Source organism: Lepisosteus oculatus, chromosome 8 (assembly GCF_040954835.1).
Source record: "Lepisosteus oculatus isolate fLepOcu1 chromosome 8, fLepOcu1.hap2, whole genome shotgun sequence".
NCBI lineage: Eukaryota > Metazoa > Chordata > Actinopteri > Semionotiformes > Lepisosteidae > Lepisosteus > Lepisosteus oculatus.
In genome coordinates this window covers 45,520,408-45,544,620 of record NC_090703.1, presented here as the reverse complement: position 1 = coordinate 45,544,620, position 24,213 = coordinate 45,520,408, and the positions used below count along the sequence as shown (strand labels likewise).

Here is a 24,213-nt window from a genome sequence, read left to right as displayed (position 1 = left end):
GAGCAAAGCCTTTTAAAAGGATTGGCTCCTAAGTGTGCAATAAATCCTCCTCTGTGTATAGTGTTGACATAAAAGTTCCTTTTTTCCCTTTCCAAATATTCAAAGCGAGCCTGTTTCCATGCAAAATAATCCCTTTAACATATGGTGGATGAGGTTTCAGAGGGAAAACACTAAGTGTGGTGGGGTAAAATGTATTGAACTGGTTAGCACAGGTTTGGAAATGTATTGAAATAGTTTGAGAGTTATCATACAGTATTTTGTCACTTTTCAAATCTTCCCTTTTCCTGAGGTTTCTCTGCTTTCAAATAAATCTGTGCACTGGCATATTTGCTGCAGCTATGGCGTGGGTTTGATGGCTGACAGAACAAACCGTTCAAAAACTGGTAGAAAAACTACGACTTTTTTTAGGATCAGTTTAGGATAAGTAGGCACACTTCTTTGTACAGACAAGAATGCTTTTATTTTCTCCAAGATTGTATTTGCAGATCCTTTCTCTTTGCTCTGTGCTCCAGGAGATTACAGATTTAATTGTTATTCATCTTCTGCAGAAAGCTAAATCAATTGGAAGTAGTAGGAACCAGACGCATACTATCTCCAGAGGAACTTTTTTTTTGGTGCATATCTAAAATGTGATAAAGCTAAACTGTGATCTCAGCAAGCCAATAAAAAACAAAACATTGGAACTTGTTTGGTGCTTAACAGATGTCTGATTTAAATGTGAAAATGCAGCCAATACTGAATCTTAGGAATCAATCTGTTAGTTTAAATTAGCAAGCACAAAAAAGTCGGTCTCAAAACAGATACTCCTTTTGTATTCATTTACTCACAATTAAGATACTTACATTTCTTATTGATGTTTTGTTCTAATGTCTATTTGTAAGCATTGCATAAGGGTAGTTATGTATTTCCAGCTGTGATCAGAAAATGGATTGCTCATGGTATGGACTGCAGCAGTCCTGAGTCTACCTAAAATGCACAGGGTGCAAAGTGGGACTAGTATGCCAGCCCATCCCTAATGAATATAATTAATTTTCAATATTCCTATGTGCTGTATTATTTAATGTGTATTTTACCAGAATATGAAGTATTTATTAGGGAATTGATGCAGAATAAAACTGCAACAAGCATAAAGGAGACCCCTTTCCGTTACATATTAAGCTTCCATAATACAATACATGTTATAATCAAATACATACAATTTATACTGCAATACTGTAGGAATATATAGAAGGTTTTAGTATCTAAATATTAAAAAATAGATAAAGTATGAAGTAAATATTGAAGCAGAGGGAATCTATTTTGTAACAAGGGGTACAGTATTGTGTCAGGCATCCTTTTCATATACAGTACGTAGATCCACAATAAAGGTTGCAATTGTAAACTTTGAAAAGGTCACTGCAAAAGATTGACTATAATTTCTACAGTCTGATAACCTGTTTTTGAACACTGAACAGATGCACAGTATATGACCTGAAGCAAAAATAAAGCAAGGAGTTTGTAATTCTTACTCATAACACTTAAGCAGGAACATTATAATTTGTCTTTAATGTTCTGATAGCTCAGCCTGCTATTTTTTGGTATAACTGTTCTGACGAAAGCTATCAAAGAGTCTGCACGCAATAAAAACTTTTTCTTCAAAAATATTTTGCTTTCAACTTTTTTCTTTATGAAACATTAAGAACTTCAGTGCATTGGAACAATCTTTGCAGACATGTTTTGGCTTTAAAGCCTTGAACAGTGTCAAATAATGCAGTTCTTCTCCTTTTCAAAGACAAAGGTCATAAGGTAATCTTAAAATCTTGTAGTTATAGTACACAAAAGGGTGTTGTTTAAGTACATAAATTACTTAATGTGTCAAAATAACTTCCATACAACTAGCACAATCAGTTATAAAACTGTTGAATGAAAAATGCAGATTTTTAAAAAGAAAGGTCACACCCAGATAAAAATTCACACAGAGGAAAGTTTGTTGATTAATTATTAATATATGCTTGTTGTGCATTGCAGCAAAATGGGGGTGATGTTCATAGTAAATTAATTTACTCTAGCTGGTTCTCTGTGTTGTTGTCTCCCTGAACATCTGTGTAGCATTTGTCTATCAAAGTTCAAGGGCCTTGATTATTCTTAGATTTTTTCACCAATCCGTTTATAATTATTTTTCTTATTATTAAATAGTAAGCAAGGTAAAAAGGTTTTTACACTACCAAATAAGGAATATAAAAGCATCTTTAATTCACTAATCCAGCACAGATATGTCCTTTGAGTTGAAGTTGACGTCAGCATATCAATGGTGAATTAATGCAAAACCATTGTAGAAAAGGAGCTTCTCTGTTGTTTACATTAGTAAAAGAAACACCCCGTTCAAAGGGAAAGCTTTATACTGTATATACATTCTACACACATGCTTTCTTCTACTAATTTCTGAAATTGGAGCAGCCTAGTAATTGTAATAGACAGAATTCAAATGTTGGCCCCTGGAGAGATGTTGATTTAGCAGTGCCAAACTCCTTTCTATTAGGATATAAATAAACTGCAGTATATAATTTACTACCTAATCCCTTTGAGGACAACAGTATACACATTACAGTGCAACTGATGGTAGTTACAAGTCTACAAGGAGATTAACGTAGACCCCACAACCTGGGTTTGACAAAAAACAAAAATAACTGATTAACTTTCTAACGTCATCTGCAGTTAAATTAAACATTATTAGGTGAAACTTGCCTTCTATTTTATTGTCATTCTGTAGATTTTTTGGGCCCAGATGGCTTCCTCTTGTATTTTTCTTCATATGCCAAAAAGTGAAATGCAAGCCCGGCTCTGGGAGGTGCTCTTTTCTATTGTTTAAAACCAGCAGCAATGCAACTCACCACTGGCAACTCACTGGAGCTCAGCAGGTGTGAGACTGGTTAGGACCTCGACCAAGACTCCTTGGGAAAAACTAAGGTTGCTACTGGAAGAGGTGTTACTGTGGCCAGGGGCGATCACCTTGTGATCTGTGTGGGTCCTAATGCCCCAGTAAAGTGAGGTACAGGTACACTATACTGTAAAAAGGTGCCATCTTGCGGATGAGATGTAAAACCAAGGTCTTTATGCTTTTCACCATAACACTACATAACAATATGGCACAATTGGTATCTTTAGAAATGTTAATATTTATGCCATTCTTTTTAAGCACTAGCTAGCTGCATTGAGTAAATATGTGCCATCCTAGAGAGATTTGTTTTCCGGCATGCTGCAGATCACAACCATGTCAGCTTCTGGGGCGAGCAGGCAAGCCAGTAGAGCAAGATCTTTAATTCCATTAACGTTTATCTTAAGTGTGATTATTTTTCATCTAATAAAACAAGGTTCTGAGGCCACACATGAAATGTAAGAAATGCGATTAATTTTTCAATTATGTATGAACAAGAAAAAAGGGAATTTTGCTGAATGTACAAAGAGGTCTTTGCAGATTTCAGTTGGCAATCTGTTTTTCTAACAAAGAGCAATATTTACAGACTGTCGTGATGTCACTTTGAAAGAGGGGGGCTGTGAAGAAACAAATTACAATACATGTGGAATTTTTTTAATTCACTGTAAAACTCACCTCCTTTATTCTTAATACAAATTCTTAAGGGGTTTTCCCTTAAAACCCAATAGCAATGTCTCGGCTGTGTTTTAGTTATATAACAGTGTCAACAAATGCACTTTTGAATTGCCTGTATGCCTCAAGCCCTGAATTTCCATGCATTTTTAGTCATTGCTTATTTGCCTCAGTACTGCTGAATTAAATAAAAAACAGTGATGAAAACTTGAATTAAATCTGTCAGCCCTTTAACACAATCCATTTATACAGCGTTTTGTTATGTGCAGCAGATATCTCCTGGTATCTTATGAACAATATTGATTCTAATAAATCCTGAAAACAAGCATGAGGGAAACACACAGCTTTATTAGAAGAATTTGAAAAAAGTACAATTTGCAAAAGTACAATTTCAAAGATCTTTTTTAGAATTTATATGCAACACGAAAAGAGATGCTGTTCTTGTTATGATATGAGGTAGAAATACAGTACTGTAACATAAAATACCAAAGAACTAATTCAACCTTTTTCATAATTATGACAATTGCTTGATATGACAAAAGCTAAATAACATTTTTACATTGCTTTCCTGATTATTTTTATACAGTATGTGAAAATATAAGTGTTATAAGGTTCAAACCAAGATGCTTATACGAGGCAGATTTTTGTGTTAAAATGTTACTGTGACCTTTTGGCAGAAAAATCGAAGTTTAGTTAGATATTAAAAAAAAACAATTTAATCAAGATGTGTGTTTTATACAAACCGTAAAAATCTGTATCTATAATAATTTTTATATGCATCCATTTTTCTATGATGCAGAAAAATTAAAGGTTTTATACTAGTTAAAATTTTGAATCACTATTGGACATATTTTTACAGCATGTTCCAAGTCTCATTCCTCATGAGAAGCCTTCACAATCCTGAAAAACCAAAGATTATTTCATATTCTTATAGTGTTTTTCATTATTATATTTCATTCAGTCTCTGCCATTTGTATGAGAAATGTGACGATATATAGATGCTTTCAGATGCAAGTCTGTTATCAGCTGTGACGAACTCTTAATTTATGGGGGCTGCACATGGAGTTCAGATAATTTCTTTGGTGTGATTGGTGAGTTTGCGGGTCATACAATGCAACTCATAGCTACAGCAGCTGGTGAATTAAAGTGCTCGGGTTGTGTTTCAGCCAGTGAAATGATAGGCCTATTGATGGTGTTCCATAGCCCTCTGCTATACACTCCATAAAGGTAATTTCTGTAATACTAGTAGGAAAACGCAGCACCATACCACCAGATCATGCACAACAGTTCCCATCTCTAATTTGAAATGCTACTGTATGTTTTGTGGGAAGAAATGTTTAAGTAAGCAGATAAAGTCAAGTCTTTGAGCTATTTCATCTCTTCCTTGCTTCTGCTGAGGTGCTATATGTTTTTCTGTAAATTATTGATACCCATACACTGAGCAATCATTCTTTATCTTTCATTAAAGTTGTGGCTACAGTATGTCAGAGACGTTTCGTTCAAATGCTTGTCGAACGTGTAGGTAGGGACAAGCCAGTGACAGAACAGTTTAGGGTGTTCTGTAACTAATGATTTTTCACTAAAGATTTTTTATACAGTATATCACTTCTATGAAAATAACCAGTCTTTTAATCCACTGTGACTTTTTATTAACAATTTTCTTATCCATCCATCCATCCAACTGCTTTATCCAATACAGTGTTGTGGGTTAGCCGACACAAAACATCAAGCAATGAACTCTTTCCCGACAAAAAGTGAGCTCAGGGGCAGGATTCACATCAGTCCATCGCAGGGGCCAGTTTTTCCAGAAGCCAATTAACCTACCAGAATGTCTTTGGAAACCAGAGCACCCGATAAAAACCCATGAAATATGGGGAGGATATAAAAACTCCACGCAGATAGCAGCCTGGGAATTGAAAGCAGGACCCCAGCACTGTGAGTTAGCCGTACTAACCACTGTGTCATTGTGCTGCCCAACAAGTTTGTTGTATTTTGTATTTTATACTGTGATGCTATAGACAATCTGGAATCTCTAATTGTTTTTGTCACGCCCTGCACTCTACTTCTGTCCTGTTTCTAGCTCCCTGTGATTATTCATGTCTTTCCGGTGTGTCTTGTTGTGTAGCCTATTTACTTCCTGTGTCTACTCTGCTCCTGGCTCAGCATTGAGGGTACGGATGTCTGAGATCCGCCTAGTACCATGTTTCTCCTGTCCATGGCCTGAGGGCATAGGTTTCTTACTGACATTGTCTGACCCCCTGAGCCTGGGCTAACCCCCGTGTTGCCCTTTTTACCGCTATGCATAGGGTCTTTATTGCTCTCCGTGTCATTCCACAGCTTGCCCTTCTGGAATAGTTTTTATGTTTGTGTCTCAGCTCACAAGCATCTACAATACTATACATTGGAAAAATGAGGAATATTGGGCAAACTCCTCTGAGCCACCCACCTACCACAGCCAGTCATCTTCTACATATAGCGTGACACCCACAGTGCCTGACAGGAGAGTTATCACTGATTGCATGAGACATACAGTATCTCTCTTGGCTATCACCGCAAGCTTGGAGGTATGTACTGGATGAGCCACTAAGGATACTCCTTAAAGTATTACGTCTACAAAAGTTTCTTTCTTTTAGACTTTAGTAATTTCTGTGGAAACCTTTATTATTGTAAAGTGTCAAGGAAATACACTTCACATTTTGTTATGCATGACTTCACTGTGTCAGGAAGAATTAATATTTAGCTTTGTTTTCACACCTTCTTATTGCAAGCCAAAAAGTCAACCTGTGAAAAAAATGAACTTGGCGTTTGCACTCCTAGCCATCCAGCATTGAATGTTTTTCATAACAAATTTGGAGTTGCTGAAAATTGAAGAAGGATTTTGTTGTAAAAAAATAATACTGATCTACATTATCTACTGATAATGATCTACAGTCTATATATAAGATTAATCTAAAAAGATTTTTCTCTGTGTGGCAACAATCCTATAGCAGTTCCAATAAAAGATAAATAAGATATATAAATATTGGAAACCCCCAGTCAGATGAATAGGCTGTGTCAGTGCCAGACAATGTGTGGTTGGCTTGAGAAATACAAGACAGAGATCCATCAGCTCCCCTTGTGGGGATCCTTGACCAATCCCCATATCTCAATCATTTCAAAAACTGGTTGAACCATTGGAAAGTGCATTTCAATCCCACATGCCATTGACTTTGTCTCTACATAAGCTAAACCTGATCCTCCTAGACAAATGTAATGGAACTATGCTGCAAATATTTCAAAACCTTGAGGAACACATGCTTGTTTAGGCTGTACTTCCTGCCTGCAGAGGCCTGATACATTATTTTTATTTGTTGGAGGGTCCTAAGACATGAGCAAGTTATATATAATCTATAATACTATACATGCCTTAGCTGTGGATATGCATCCAAGTGGCCCAGAGATGACTAACATTCTCAACACTACACTTCTTATTAAAATGAGCAAAGAAGAAGGGGTGGGGGGCAACAGAGGAGGTCAGTGACCAAAAATGATCTCTTGGAGCACAGGATGAAATCTAATTTTCAATTTCTACAATTCCCTCCTCAAATCAATTCTCAAATTTGAGGGAACTTTCAGTTCTGTGGAAGTAAAAAACAAATTGGAAATGGGAATCGGATTGAAAGAGATTGACGATTTAAGCAAGTAAACTGCTAAATCACATTGGTAAAGTCAAGCTATAAAGTTCAGAGTCAAAATTGAAACACTAACCAGAGGAAACAAGTGGAAATGTGCATTTAAAACCAAGAACAAGAGGCATTTTTTTACACAAAGCATTGTGGGAGTCTGTAACAGGCTACCCAGCAATGTTGTTGAAGCCAATACCCTGACCTCTTTCAAGAAACAGCTGGATGAGATCAATCAATTTGGGTCAATTAGCTATTAACTCCCAGATGGGTTTCATGGACTGAATAACTCCATTTGCAACCTTTCTTGTTTTCTTAAAGAATTGGAATTGAAAAAAATTGAATTCATACATAACTCTGATTGACAAGACAATTGTGGATTTTGTCATTTGAAATCAATTTGGACGAAGCTAAGAGATTTTCAGTGTTTAAAATGTTTCGTTTGATAAAATATACCCTTCCCTTACATAGCTGCGATGTTGAAAATGGAAGTCAGATTCAAACCTTGCCACTTCTGATTCTCTTGTTAGCATTAAGAGAATTCAAAATTGTGTGAATTATGAGGGAATTTTAAAAGTTGGTCAAATGAATCTCTTTCATCTGAAATTAGCCAAGGGATAAAACACTGTGTTACAATGATTTCTCAAATGATGCTGTGAGCATATACAGAATATGCCACAAGTTCATGGAAACATTTTACAGGTCTTTAATTTATCCCAAAGCCAGTAGTTTATTGGTTCAGTAAACAGGAAAGGTGGCAATCAAATCTCATTCCAGATGGCAAAATATACTCACTCAAAGCCAGAATGCTATGAGCCATAGAAGCTCTCAACCTAGTCTCTCTGGGGACATTATCAGTCCATGAACCAGATGAAAATGACTTTTTTCACACCATCAAAAAACAATATATTTGGGCAAGATTCAGTTGAAAAATCAGAATATAATTAAATGGGGGTACATCTGCCTTGTGTTATTTAAAAAAGAGCAGGTTCTAAGCAGTGTTCGAGTGACACTGTCCTACAGTATTACACTCTTAAACTCCTAAATATTTCAAACCACTGTATGAATACAGATCACTTAAAATAAAATATATTGGGGAAAAAAGGTTTACTTAGGATATCAATTAACAACAAAAAAGAAAAAGAAACACCCATTTGATACTGTATATCACACTCCAAAGAGATTTTGTACTTCATTTATTATGTCTTAGAACTGAAAATCTGAATGGAGAATGAAGCATTGTTTTTTTGCTAACTTGGTGTCTTATTGTCTTTAAAAATAATGAAAGATTTAACTTAGTTGTGAATGGGTACACAATTTCAATTTTAGTACTGAAAGAGTTATGTCCACTTGGTGCTACAGATCATGCAGGGTCAAAAACAAAAGGCAGGATGAGGCTGAGCATCTTGTGCATTTTGAGACCTCTAAATGTAACAATGTGGAAGTTGCTACATGATGGAAAACCAATGGATTGCCAAATAAGTGTCATGGTTGAATAAAGACAGACAGGATCGGTCTGTCCCCAAAATTCTCATGGGCAAATACTTTATCTGGTAAGTGTTTTTAGCTAATTCCAAGTCTGAAGAAAATGCACTGGAGTGCATAAGGTCTGGTTTTAGAAACAAAAAACATATTAAGAAATCACTCATTAATAACACAGCTAATAGTATATGGATATACTGTAAGATTCAAAGTGCAATATCTTTATTTTCTTTCACTGTAACACTAATTCATTACACTATGAACAGTTTTCATGAACATAAAATGACTTACTATCATTTGCATACTATCACTGAAAATTCGATTGAGTAAATTGATTTTCACTTATCTGATAAGACTTACCTTTCAGGATGAAATGTTGCTTGGTGAAGATATTCTTCTGTCAAGACATATATAAATACATAGACATATTATACAGTATAATGATGTTGGGATGCTCTGGAAAATTTTGTTTTCATTTGTGATCCATCAAATCTTTCTGAAATATTCCTGAATCATTTTAGGTACTGAATCTGAGCTCAGCACAAACTGATTGACCAGATGCAATGTTTCTTTGCCAATTCACATTTAGTACAAACTAATATGCATCATTGATATTTGGATCTTGGTGAATATATGACAGATAATAGGAGTATGCATAATGTGACACAATTCAAGTATTCATGCGTGTCTAATGTGCTTAATTTTCTTAATAGCTATCATTCTTCAAAATTCTAAATATACAATATTGTGGGTTTGTAACTAGATCTTGTTTACACAATTTCAATAGTGATATGAATTAAGGCCCCCAACAAGTGCCACATAAATTTGGTGTCACTTTAAACAGTACTCAGAGACTTTGGGAGCCTTACTAAAACACTGGTCTTGTCCAGAGTCAGCCCCTGCAGACTGTGACTCTGAGGTGACCACTGTGTAGTTACTTCAGGATCTTGAGACATCCTATAGACAGCCTATTTTTAATGCAAGCATACAGGAAGGAGCACCTTGGAAGACAACTAATACCCAATGTGCTCAAGAGGAGAAGATGAGAGTGGTGTGTTATCTGTGCATCTTGGCCCATTGAACAATACAGTTACAGTAGGTTTCTTTATTGGAGAGACATTGTCTGGAGGATAAATCAGTGCTAGCCTTTCTACAGTAGCAATACCCTTCTGGGACGATTCGAAAGGTATTCACTACCTGAGATTATAGTAAGGATTGTGCAGCAGGTTTAGTAATGGCCCCACTCTATATTAGGATTAGGATTACCATTTACACCTCTTAGAAGCCAGAAAAGCAACATCCCTCTTTTCTTCACAGGACAGACACTCCAAAACAAAATGATACAACTGTAGTATCTTTTGCAGTCACATTCAAATAGTCACATCCACTGTGGCCTGTGGTCAGTATTTAGATGGTGTGTTGATTTATTTTCAGCATGTTATAAGCTTAGTATGTTTTGGTCTTTTGAGATATGCCCAAAGTTTGTTTCTCTATTCAGATTTGCACATCCATGTAATGGGGTTCAGTATGATGACCTGCTGAAAAACATTGGTTCCACTTTTCCATTTCCAGCCTTGTGCTGGAGATAGTATATTAAGACAAATTGGAATATAGTAATCTATTAAAAACATGATTCACAAAACTTTAGTTTTTTCTCCTTAAAATTCTGCTCCTAATTGTATTATTTTTTAAGAAGGATGTAATTTAAGTTTAAGTGCAGTGTTTTATTAGCAAGCCACCTCCTAATCAAATGACAGCTTTAACTCACATGAATGTTTAAATAACAAATAAAAAGCACATTTTTAACTGACAGTGAATTTAACAGAGATGATTTGTGCTATTATTATTGGTTTCATATTACAGAATTTAGTATTTAGTTCTTTTGTGCCAGTGTCCAAGAGTTTCTCATTCCAAGTATTTATGTTCCTGGTCTGTCAGATGGTCATTAGGCTGTCTAATTAAATTACTTTCTGATAAAAAGCTGTAGTTTTTACTTATAAAACATTATAATATTTAAAAAATATAATATGATTTATACAGTAGGTACATTTTAAATCTCTCACAGTTACAGAACTAGAAGCCATTTAAAACAAAGTAGTAATTAGTTAAATCTTAGATTCAATTCAGGATCAGAATAAAGAAAATAAAGACACTGGATATACTGTAACAACGATTTACCAACAACAATCCAGCGACATGGATAATTTCTATAATAAAATATTTTAATGTAGTTCCCTGATATATTCTTAATGAATGTAATGTCAGTACATCATTATGTAAAAGCCATATGTCATTATTGTGTGAAGGGGATTGTACTTTCTTAGACATTTGTTGAAAGCCATCCAAACATTCCTATCAACTCAGACCTTTAAACGAACATGTATAATGACATTTAACCCTAATCCCCACAAGGGGGGAACGTAATTTGCGAAAATTATAACATCGAAGTAAAACCTTGAGTGCCTAGTGGACTGACATCAGTCTAGGTCTCTGATGCACCAATTATTGCGGCTGCCTTTTACAAAGTAACCAAAGGTCACACAGAAAAAGAAATGTCAAGGATTAATGTTAGTAATCTGTGCGTATATCCTCTCCTCCCCCAGCTTTGTCAAAGGTACGGGTTAAATACTACATGCTAGAAAAATTAGCTCTAGCTCAGGTCCGTTCATTCGGAATTATGCCTGCTTCTGTTTAATGAGAGAGCTGACGTAAATATGTAATCGAGTTTGCGAAGTTCTGCATTAGCCTGCTCGCGTTACCAGTTGTAGCGCGGTGACACACACACACAAGATAGCAAAAATAGAAAAGCGGGGCCGCTGTGCAAGTATTTCGGGCGTGTAATGAAATTTCTCATGTGGTAGTCATCCACCTACGCTGGTAACGGATCAATAACATGTGCCAAAATTCTGTAAATCGGCACCTAAAGCAGAGTTTTCTTTTCCGAAGTAAAAACCCTAATGAAACATGAATGAAAATCCGACCTGGATTTTTTAAATGGCAGATGGTTGCTATCCTTGAAAAGCAAATCACGTTTAACAACAGGGTTATTGTTGTTGAATTGTTTTAATAACGCTAAATTATTTTTGGTGAAGTCTCTTTATCCCTAGTTTCCCTTATCCTCGTATCCACTGACCCTTTCAAAGGTGGTGCTGCAGGTGCGTTACTGTAAAATGAAAGTTTAAACATCGTTTGCAATAAAATTATAAGGTTAGTTGATTTCAAAGCTCAGATAGCTGGACATTTACGGTTTTTTTTGTTTAGTTCATAACACTGACGCTGAATACATGCAATACATACTGTATATTTACACATACCTACATAGCATAAATTATCTGTATACTATACACTGTACTTTCATGGCGCAGAAAGCAATGATCTCGTATTGTCCTTCATGTAACCTCTATTAATTCTGTGATCTTGCTTTGCTAACTCTTGATCCTTATAAATGCTTAAAGAATACAGTAACTGTATAGTGTATATATGTGACTCAAGAAAGTCACATATGAATTGTTTAGGTCCTTTCAAATTTTGCACTCTACAGAACTGTGAAAATAACAGCCGTGCGTGGTTAAAAGGTTATCATGCTATCCATGATTTTTTGGTAAAAACTAAATTTTTATCATACATCATTTCTCCGAAATGTTGCTGTATATACAGTAGACGTTTTCGAGAAACTGGACATTGTACTTCTCCCCGCCACAAGGAGGCGGTAGGTATTGTTTTATATTCATTTTATTTTCAGCGAATATAATATTCGTTTCTGGTACTCACACGATGTAGAGTAGGATTTCAGTATTTGGGGATGAACAGTCTACATATCTCCCGTTATTGAGCTGAAAACTGGCGTGGTTAAAGAATGTAATTACTTTCGGCTCTCTCAGCTCAAAGCAGGTTAGTGCTGAAGAACAGCGTCCTTCCTTAGACAGCCTGTGTCACTACTGTATCTGTGGATGCATGTTTAATGAGAGAGAGAGTGAAGATCTGGGACTATACACAACTCTTGCAGCGCGCTCCACTCATCGATTTTTGCAGCTCGCGGAGGCACTTGAACATTGCAAATCAGTTGAGGGGCTTTTCCGATGCAATATTAGAGGATCGACTTATTGGGGCTAAATACAATAAGTTAGAAGAGAGAGAAAATAAAGCGACAGCAGCACCCGTCTTAAGCTTGGAAATCAAGGATTCCAGGAAGAGGGAAGTATTTTTTTTCTCCTGAAGTAAAGAACTGGATCTTCAAAATCGCAGGCTTTTGAATGGGAAAAGCCACGAAAGACAGCCAGAGGAGCCCGTTTGATCCGAAGTTAAATGTGCTGGAATTCGAGATAAACCAAGGAATAACACAAAGCGAAAGGGGGCGGGGGGTGTCTTTAAGATAGGAACTATTACTATATTTTCACATTTTAAAGATGGGTTTCTTTTTATGATCAGCATGTCTGCATTGTGCTGAGCAACTCCTGACAAAATTGTAATTAGAGATGAGCTGATTTATGCCATGAAGCGCAACAAAAGTATACTGTAACCACTGGAAATACCTCATTGAAAACAGTTGTTCAGCTTGGCTGGCGGAAAGCTTAGAAAAGTCAGGTGAGTGGAATTGTGTATACTGTATATCGGATTATTAGTGTATAGTTACTATACGCCAATAGTTCTAAACATCTCCCCCCTAAAAGTGTATGCATATTGATTGAAATGAAATGCTTTCAACTCTATTTTCAAAAGTATGATTTTTGTAAATTGCAGGCTCACAAAAATAGTTTTATTTTGTCTTTACAGCAACAAGATTCTCAAATCGTATATTTTGAATGAATGAGTGAATGAATCAAACTCTTTGGAAGGACTGTTGAATTTGGTAAACCAAAGACTGAAGTGCGATACAAAAAACTGTGTGTGGGGTAGTAAGCCTCAAAGTTAGAATAGGATCTTGCATGCAGTTCATTTGATCTCAAGGCTATATTATTCGGTGATGTAGGGTATTCTTAAGGATACTTTTTGCTCTGCAAGTACAGTTCAGCTTACAGTTTTTTCAATGATTCTTCGAAATCGTATGTATTCTGCCTATAATGTACAAACCAGAGTACAGTTATAGAAAAGGTGACTGGGAACTGTTTTGCGAGACCGTGCGGATTATAAAAGTGCATGTTCTTCTGGTAAACGTCTTATTTTCAGTCCACTTCAGCGTGTTAAAGCGCCATTTTCCAGTTTGTTTCTCATAGGTGATAGCAGCGACTTCTAAAGACTTTAAAATTGTATACGAGTGTTCTAATATTCCGCGACACTCTTAATACTGCGAACATTAATTGCCGGCTCGTATGTTTAGCCTATGTGGTTTTCCAGAGCCAAGAAGGATTTAATCGCCTTGGTAGTAAAACGACTGAATGAACATCAATCGTGTCATCCAGATGAGTTGCTGGTTCTCGGTAAGGAAGCCTGTCTGGCCACTTTGATTTATACAATAAAGTAACTCCATAGATCAGGTGCTGGACTGGAGATCGACTCCAACCAGACTTTAGCTGTCACTTTCAGCATCGCTGCTCATCTGTAATAGCACTGGAGGGGAAGAGGAGAAGCGAGACGAAACACATTCAAGACAAATAAATTATCACGAAGTGTGACCTCCCCCCCCCTTCTGAAAATGTTTATCACCGAAAAACATACCGGCGGCAGGCTTCTGATTTTGTGACTACTTTTCACACTTGAAGCTGTAAGATTTAACTTTGTACATATACTGTATGTTGAAACAGGCGCGCATTAAGCACGCATCACTTCCCTTTCTAAATAAGTGAATTCTCTGATCAGTTCTCCAGGAGGTTTTTATCTTATACTCCAAGCATCACTTCTAGCGATCCAATCATCCGTCTATAAAGTTTTTTTTTAATTATCCCCATAAGTTCTAAACAGCAACCATACAAAAAAACTATTAGTGTAGCGTTGACTTGTTTTAACGCTATGTGACTACGTGTGTTAGTTCATTTTACGTTCTTCTGCGGTATGAACGCACAATAAACTCATAGGAGGAAGTGCCAAACATCAAATTCGTCGGTGAAAATAAGCGTCGGAATTTATTTAACATGAACATTTTGAAACGCATTCAAAGCCTGTCATTATGTGCCTTTCTGCCAGATAGAGATAACCCAGTATTTTCAATTGCCTCGTTCTACGTAACTGAAAAAAAAACAGGGAAATGGATTAAATTAAATATGAATGAACAGAATATATTCAAGTACTGTAAAATAAAAGCCAACGGATTTTAGCGCCACTTAAAAAGTACCAAAATTATTGTTGGGAACTGCTATAGCTACAAAATTAATTTATATAGCTATTTTTTTCTCAAGTATTTAATTGATTTATGTACTGAATTAACTGGTACAGTGAATGGTTGACAAATATAGTTTTCTGTCGATTTTCTAAGTTTGATAGGTTTTTAGATCTGAGGGTGGGAGGCACTCCGTATACTCTTTAATACAGACATTAAGGAATGGTAATTAAGAAACTGTCCACTGTGAATATTGTCTGTGTGAGTGCCAGCCAGATTAGTTAACAGCGCTTTCTGATCAAGATCTCTCGGGAAATCCACTGTAGAGTTTAGAGGCTTTGATGAGTCTTTTCTTACACAGTAGCATTTTTTTTTCGTAACTTATTAGAACCATTTAGTGAATTTAGTCCTGAAGCGCATTTGACTTCTTTCGACTTATTCTGAAGCTAATGCCTTTTGCATATTTCTAGTTTATATCGTACATCAGGCTCCAGGAAATATTATTTCAAAATAAAATGTACGTATTCTGTGTCTCAAAGACATTATGCTTTTGTTGAAACTGATGCTGAACAGATAAACGAAAGGACCCAAAAGCACATTTAAGCGTAGAGGCCAAATCAGAATACAGTATAACTATTTCATAATTAGACTGCACTTCTTGGAATATTAAATCCATGATATATACTGTACTGTATATAGTGTAAAACATGTTTCTTACACACACCTTTGGGATCACACATCTGCTGTTTTAGAAAAATGTACACAGTACACATGCATATACTCCTAATTTATATATAATTTAGAGGTTACTTTGGTGACTTATCCCAGACCTTGTGCTTTATTTACAAACAACTGTTAAGCATTTATACATTAGGGTTGCCCTAACTTCTACCTTTAAGTTAATCAGAAAAGTTTTTTCCTCTCCTAAAAACACCTAAATAAATTAAATTCTTAAAATGTATATCTATAACCGTTTTAAAACCATGAATAGCAGTAAAATGTTAGTTGACAGAATTTGCATGAAATCTTTGCTGTGCTTACTTGACACAGATTCATTGTATCGATTGGGTGGACACTGTGGTTACCTTTGAAGAAAAAAATGCTGGAGTGAGCAAGCCAGGGTGGTTAAGACCCAAAGGCAGTGAGATGTTAAAGTGCCAGGCTGTACATTTGTGGAACAGTAATAGCAGTTAAACATCAGGTGTTTGTGGAAGAGAGAGGGCAGTGGGGCCTTCTGTCTGGCATGATCAAAGGTCATTGATTAATACTAAATTTAGGACAGGTAATTGAACTGTATTTGATCAATTTATCTTAAATAATACTTAAACGATCTTTCCTCAAGCTTAACTGCAAATAGCCTGAGTAGAACAAAACCATTTTTTAGTCATAGTACAGCATGCATTATTGTGCACTGAAATTATTTAACCGAGGAATCATACTCCTTGAATGTCCTTGATGACAAATGTGTGCTTTCTGAGCTGGGTCATAGCATTATGTTGTTTTACATCGTGTATTTTGTGAAACAGCTTCCTTTAACCCTTTTTTCAGAAGCACTACTACTGTATGTATCCAGATTCAATTTGTTAATTTCATCTGATGGGCAGTATGTTTTAAATGTAACATGCTGCAGCTTTAATCTGCAGGATTCGGTTGTGGTCAAGAAGCCACCTTTTTAATCGGTCTACAGATTGAATATTTCTAATGTTTCTAATAGGGAAGTGAAAAACATTTGGTTTTCATACATTTGTTTAATAATATTGGCTGTTATCCAATACGATAAATATCCAGCTGAGTATTTTTTTAAAGCAATCCCGCTCAAATATACAACAACAGTTCAAAAGAAGAATCTAATGAATTGCAGTATCACTGACTTGTAATAAGTAATAATTAGAATTCTTACCATGCTCTCATGAAAAGAAAGAAAAATACATCTACTGCTCCTGTATCTATACTTTCCTCTTCAGTTTTTCTGCAACTCATCCTTTCATTTCTAATAGATGCTTTTGACTATCAAAGGATTCAGGCAGCTTAGCAAAAAAAAAACAGCAATCCTCTTGTGATGTCAGTCTGATGGTTATTAGACCATTCATAATGTCCATTGCTTGACAGTGTTTATTTCCCTCGAAGAAAGCTTTTCTGTCACCTGTATACTCTACACTTTTACCAAAGCTTTGTAGGCCACCAAATGATAATGGTAATGTTAATAACAAAGGGGTTGTCTGGTTCCATAAAATAATTCTTAGATGTAATGAAAGCGTTCCCAGTACTGTCACTCCTTCCATAAGTCAAAAGCAGTTAGTTCATAAAATACTACAGGACACGTATTCAGTTTGTAAAAAGTGAACTACGGATTCTACCTCACCTCACATACACTTTCTCTCCATCAGCTTATCCTTGAGAAATGTTTACTTGTCATTCAGAACTGAAGAAAGGACAAATGGAAAAGTTGCAAATGTTTTCTGTCTGTAGTCTTGTATGAAGTCCACAGCAGATTTATTAAATCTAAACTTACATGCACACAAAAGTAATACATAGCATGGCTTTAAGGCAATCAGGCTATATGGGCACTTAATGACTGCAATGGAATATTTCCAGAGTAATACATTGCAATTATTTATTTGCTTGGTGAAAGACATTTGATTAATTTAATAATCCGTGGTTGCTGGTGTCAGTCACACTAACTCCAGGTGCATATTGTGCTAATACGTAGAAAACGATACTGCATAGCCTAATCTTATTTTTGTATTTTGAATGGACCCATTATTAATAAGGGTTTAAGCACTACAAAGTCTATTTCAGAAATAAATATTCTGGATCAGTGTCTTCATTTACCATCAGAGAGGGATGTGATGCATAGATTCAATCAAACCTGCATTTCTCCCAGTTATTTAAATATTGACCGATTCCTTGAGGGTGAGTGCCACTTTGACAAACACCCCTTGTAAATGTCCCAACACCAGACATCAAGCATAAGTTTTTGGAATTTGCAATTAGCACGTGGGACAAATTTTGATTTCTGCCGTCACTTGGCTTGCAATTGTAAGGGTCAGGGCAAAAGGCGGAGTTTTTGTTAGATTCTATAACGTTTTTAGGTTGTGTTTAATTTAAAACAATTCTCATTTTATGTCATTAACATTATGAGAAATATTGACTTCGCCATTTTTATTACCTTCAGGTGCACACAGGGCTTTTATCTTGATCTTGACCAAAATGGTTTTCTTTTAAATGAACACAGTAACATAAGAAAGGATGCAATTAAGAGGAGGTCGTTTTGGGCCCATCTGGCCTATTTGGTTGCTAGTAGTTAATTGATCCAAGGCTTTCATTCAGCCATTGAAAGAAGGCACGATTCTTTCAATGGCTATAACAACATGTATGCGTAGTTAATTTCATATTCCTATAGCTTTTTGGGTTAACTGTTCCTCCAGTTTTCTCTGGGACAATCCTCCAGTTTCAGTGTCTGCTAGATTGTGTTTCACTGTTTTTTCTTACGAAGTCCAATGCATTGACTTTGTCAATGCCTTTCAGAGTTTTAACTGCTTGAATCAGGTTAACACATATATCCTCTGTTCAGGACTAAAGAGGTTCTGAACAGGTCCTTCAACCTGTCAGTGCAGGCCATTCTTGTATATTATGGGATACAACTGGTTGCTCTTCTCTGGATTGATTCCACAGCTGCGATATATTTCTTGTAAAATGATGAGCACAGCTGTACATAGTATTCTAAATTAGACCTTAATTAGAATTTCAATGGGACATCCTTATAATTGAATTCTAACTATAGAGCCTACAGCTATTTTATTGCTTCCTCACATTATTTGGAAGTTCTAAAGATGTTAGTGGTGTGTCAACATAAATACACAATTTCTTTTCATAACTTGCCTTTTCTGTCTCAGCGTTTCCCATTTTGTATATATACAATATATACTTTAGTTTGTTCTTACCACTTACAAGCAAAACGCTGCACTTGTCTTCATGAAATATCATCTGACAGGTGCCAGTCTTAAAGTTTATCTTAAGTCTCTTTTAATTTCATTTGCTGCTTCTACAGTGTTAGCTAATCTCCCTAACTTGGTATCCTCTGCAAACTTGAATAGTTAACTTACTATACCAGAATCTGAATTAGTAATATACTATAATAAATTAGGAAGAACAGTGCACATAGTACAGATCCCTGTGATACTCTACTAATTACATCACACCAAAAGAGTATTGGAAAGATCCCCAGTAAGGAACATGAGGAAAAAGAAAGAAAAGTGATTGCGTTATTGTGATGTTTGGGTTATAGGAATCCCTATTAATGAAGTAATTTCTCAGGAATCTAATGGGAGAAGGTTGTCTCTCTCTCTGTAGCAATGAGATAAATCCAGTGACTATACTGATGTGGAAGCTCAAACACTGCTGTGGAATATGCATTTATATTGAGGGCTAAATCAAAATGAACAGAGATGCAAACTTGTATAGTGGAAATGGCCTCATGTTCACTGTTACAATTTATCAGTGTTAACCTGTTCGTCACAAAGTCTTTACTTTAAAGTGGTGAGTGAGCAGAAGATTGAGGCTGAAATCCTAATTTATGATGTTGAAAGGAGCTCTTCGGGTTTTATTGTTGCCGTCTAAACCCAGGTTTAAATTAGTTTCCTCCAAATGCTTTTTATTGTGTCAATTGATAGCAGGCTGCCTCTTGACTAAGAGAAATACCTGCCTGTCAGTGACATCTTTATATGCATAATAATTGAAATGTAGTAGCCATTAGAGGGGAAAAAACACTTTCAGAAAGAGTGAGACATCAAACTGAACAAACAGAGGAATAAGTTGTTCATACAAATACAAATTACCCAGCTGCTAAAATGACTCTTTGGCAAAATAACATCCTCACAAACATGGCAACAGTTTAACCAGAACGTTCAATAGATTTATTCACAAAAATATTGTAAGCAGGCATTTATAATTCTATTTCACAAGTGCAAATCCAGTTCTGAAGTATGCTCATAAGATTGCTGTACGAAATAATCAGAACCCAGAGGGAGAGATTACTTAGCATTTAAATGGTCTGTGAAGTAAATGGCACATACATGTTTAGAAGCTCAAACAGTATTTCACATCTTGTTTTAATATGTCTGGGACAGTGCCTAGCTCTTATGCTGGTCTGAAGTAATGTCTGTATTAATAAATAGTTATAGTGGAAGTGTGAAGTTGAAATAGTTCAGCCTGGGGTCAGAAACTAATTGAAGTTGTTTGCAGGTGTGGTCTAGTATGACCATCATGAAAATGGGGAGTTTGTAAAGAAGAAAACCAAAAAGCACATCCATAGGATTTAAATGAACATGACCAGGTGATTTAATGTTGTTATTAATTCCTTATATATTGTATTATATGATAGACATGAATAGAGTTGTTGGTATGAATTGTATTGAAAATGTAAAAACATTTTAGTTGCAAACTCAGCAGTAAAAATAGGCCATAATTTGGAAGAATGTCTCTTCTTTTATGCTTATTACTGTAGCAGGCAACAAATGTGTTATTACCCTTTCATCTTTTTATACTATGGGAAATACTCTATATACTTCAAGCACTTTAAATGGAATGTACAGTAATTCTTTGAGTCCTCTTCCCAAAAATTAAGAAAGATCTGTTTTCAAAGAGGAATTTCAACTTGATGCATGAATAGAAATGAGATATCCCTGTAGGATGAATATACAGTGGGTAGGCACTGATAATTGTAGTTGTATTGTGCATGCTTTTTATGTGGAGTAGCAAAAGTCCAATGATCAAAGCAGCCTTTGTGTTTTCAAGTGTTGTCTTTTGCAGCAGCAAAGCATAAAACACACAACCTACTCTGCTCTGGAACTGTGACTGGAAGGTTGTCGGTTCAAAGCCATGTTTGGGTCCTGCTGTTGTACCCCTGGATATGGTACTTCATGAAAATTGCTTCAAATATATGACCGGGTGCTTCAATGAGCACAAAATACAAGGTGTTTTAGATAAAAGCTGCAACCAAATGAATAATAACATATCAAAATCACAAGAGTGGGTAAAATGAATGGGTACAGAATGTGGACTTTAATGTTTTTGCTTTGCTGGAGAGCCACTTTAATACTAGAAAGTGAAAGGATCACTTGAGTGTATTGATGCGATTTGCCCCATAGTGGACACACAAAAACCCATCGCATAAACATTTTGAATCTGGAAGCGTTGTTGTTATCAGTGGTTTTGATATAATGGAATAAACTTGTCCCACTAACTATGCAAATTAAATCGATTTGCAGATACTCGGCAGAGGTTTTATTTTTGCATTTCTGATATTTTTAAAATGTCTATATTCTGGATAAACCCAGATTACTGATTTTCCTAAATTTCTATATATTCCATCATCCATACTGTGGCATGAGAAGAATCTTTTTTATTTCTTTTGTTTGACAATATACAAAAATGACAAATCTGAAATAATGTAGTCCTTACTTAATGTAGTCACTGTGTGATACAGTAGCAATTAAAATCTCAAAATACATTTATTTAGTGAAAATTCTTTTAAATTTTGATGGCCCACATCTCACTTCACTTTTCAGCAAAAACTTCATTGCATGAAGGCATTCCGAGGCAGATGGCATTGCAAATATATGTTCAGCTTGACACTTTCAAGCTAATTCAAAGATCCAGTCTGCGGTGGAAGAAATTAATGGTACTGTACATCCAATGACACACTTAATTGTCGACTACAAAGTTATTAGCCTTCTCCCACAATAATCATTCATGAAAAATGGAAGCTAGTCATTAAGTCTATAAATAACTCCAGAAATACTATGGGATTCCTTTAGGATTCCTATCAATTTAAGCTGTGCTTTCCAGGGGAAATCCATTTTATAGAGTGGATACTGGTCCATTCTCACCCTTCACCCTAGCCATTAACTTTGAGCTAGCTTGAACAGTACATTTTGTCAGTTAAATCCTTTTGTCATTTTGACAGTCATGAATTCTTGCTGTGCTTCTTTCTGTGTGTACATTGCATATTTACAGTTTTTACACATATTAGCTTTGAGATACTAGACTAGTTTTAACTGAGATTACTGTTGTAAGAGATTTTTGTGTTTAGTTTGAAGTTGTTTTCATATTTCAGAAAGGAATGATTTAATGGATAATACTGTAATTATTACAGTAAGTAAAAAAAAACATCTTACACAAAGCTGTGTAACGAGGCACAAAAATACAAATGCAATACCACATGGCCCATTACATACACACACTGCAAATGCCTTCTTTGAATTAGTTTTGCATTAGATACACACTTACATTTTAAATGTCATTACACTGTATATTATTTATGAGCTACATATTGTATGCTTATTCTGTATGGAAAATTGCAGATATGATGACAAAGATCTGAGCTCTAAGATGACCCAGTTACATGCACCTTTATATTTTCTGTGTTTTACATACAATATATACAGTATTTTTAAAATACATTTGCTTTCAGTCCTGAGGCTATGGTTTACCCGATATAAGGAAGGATACCAGTGTGGTGTTACCATATTATTCTATAATTATATAGAATAATAATATAATATATTATTCTTTGGAAAAAAGTTACAGATGCATTCTCAGCTGAGTCCTAGGCTTACAGTATGTGTTTTGTGAAGGTGGGGTGATAGCTGTTTCTTTAAGGAATAGTCTTCAAAGTTCTTTTTAAAGAAGTAAAGTACAATTAAAACACACAACAAAACTCTGACAGTAAGAATGCCATGATGCTAATTCAGAGGACCTCCACATGAAATAACACTCTGTTGTGGCTGTTTTAGGGATGAGAGTTTTTGAGTTTTTAAAGTCCTTCCATACTTTCTTCTCTAGCTCAGCCATCTGCTGTTTATTGGCTGTTGCTTGTGTAACTTGGCTGGTGTAGGGGTCACTGAGTCTGTGCAGAAAACTGGGTAACAATCTGTCTAAAGAAGCTGACTGGGTGTTACTAGGAGCCTGTTACATGGAGGAAATTGGTCTTGCATAATGATTTAATATGCACACTGCATTCCAGATCAGTATGCAGTTTTATGACAATTTTTCTATTGTGCCTGAAAATATTGTCCTTTTAGATGAGTCCTCTTTTCTAAAGTGACTTTCTAAAGAAAGCTTTGGAGATGTCAGTTCTTTTCCTTTTTATGCAGCCAGTTTGGTTCTTCGAATTGATCATCAACTTGATATTACTAAATTTCAGACCAGCACTGGAGAGTGGAGAACCCAGCACACTTTCCTCCAAAATGCTCACTTCAAAGTACCATTTCCCCCAGATATGCAGCTAAATTTAGTCTCTCAACAAGAGAATGGTTTTAGACTTTTGGCCCCTCTACCTTGTTTGGTTTTGAAGAAGTATAATTTAGGATCTTTTCCAATTGTTTTCTTAAGTATTGGAATGAATGAACAGACGAATGACTGAATACATGAATGAATCAGCCAGCCAACCAAACAATCGTTCAATAAGTCAGTCAGTGAATCAATCATTGAATCAATCAATTTATTCTATATAATTTCCCTCTCGAAACTTTGCCTCAGAGTATTTACAGGAAAACAGAAACTCCTGGTGGGAGACTTTAGGGGCCCCATGCCCGAAGTTTGTCCTCACTCTAGGAAATATATTTGTGGTACATTCATTATGGTCAATTGTCAGCAGATTCCATAGTCCAGGGCTGCTATTCTGTCCTCCTTGATCTGTCACCCAAGAGGAGTAGCTGGGGTGTCCTGGGTCTGCCTTCTTGGGTCTGTTGTTCTATGTTCTGATGTTACAAGCCATCAGGACTTACTGAGAGTCAGATTCCAGCACCAGGATAATAATAATTGCTTACACTTATATAGCGCTTTTCTATACACTCCACTCAAAGCGCTTTACAGGTAATGGGGACTCCCTTCCACCTGCCAGAACGCTCACCACACATCAGCTATTAGTGGGGAGGAGAGCAGAGTAATGAAGCCAATTTATAGACGGTGTTTATTAGGAGGCCATGATTGGTAAAGGCCAATGGAAACTTTGGCCAGGACGCTGGGGTTACACCCCTACTTTTTTTGAGAAACACCCTGGGATTTTTAATGACCACAGAGAGTCAGGACCTCGGTTTTACATCTCATCCGAAGGACGGCGCCTGTTAACTGTATAGTGTCCCCATCACTATACTGGGGCATTAGGACCCACATGGACTGCAGGGTGAGCGCCCCCTGCTGGCCCCACTAACACCTCTTCCAGCAGC

At 36.1% G+C, this 24,213-nt stretch overlaps 1 protein-coding gene across 3 annotated transcripts in view; it reads left to right on the top strand.

The window, feature by feature from the left end:
* Window positions 1-24,213, top strand: part of il1rapl2 (interleukin 1 receptor accessory protein-like 2) — a 295,280-nt gene that overhangs the window by 4,340 nt on the left and 266,727 nt on the right. Inside the window, exon 1 of one of the 3 annotated variants that reach the window (XM_015351291.2) lies at window positions 12,519-13,314. The exons of the other annotated variants lie outside the window; for them this stretch is intronic. The gene's annotated coding sequence lies outside the window, so the exon portion shown is untranslated. Of the gene's footprint in view, window positions 1-12,518; window positions 13,315-24,213 lie in introns of those variants that run through there. 3 annotated transcript variants of the gene reach the window in all.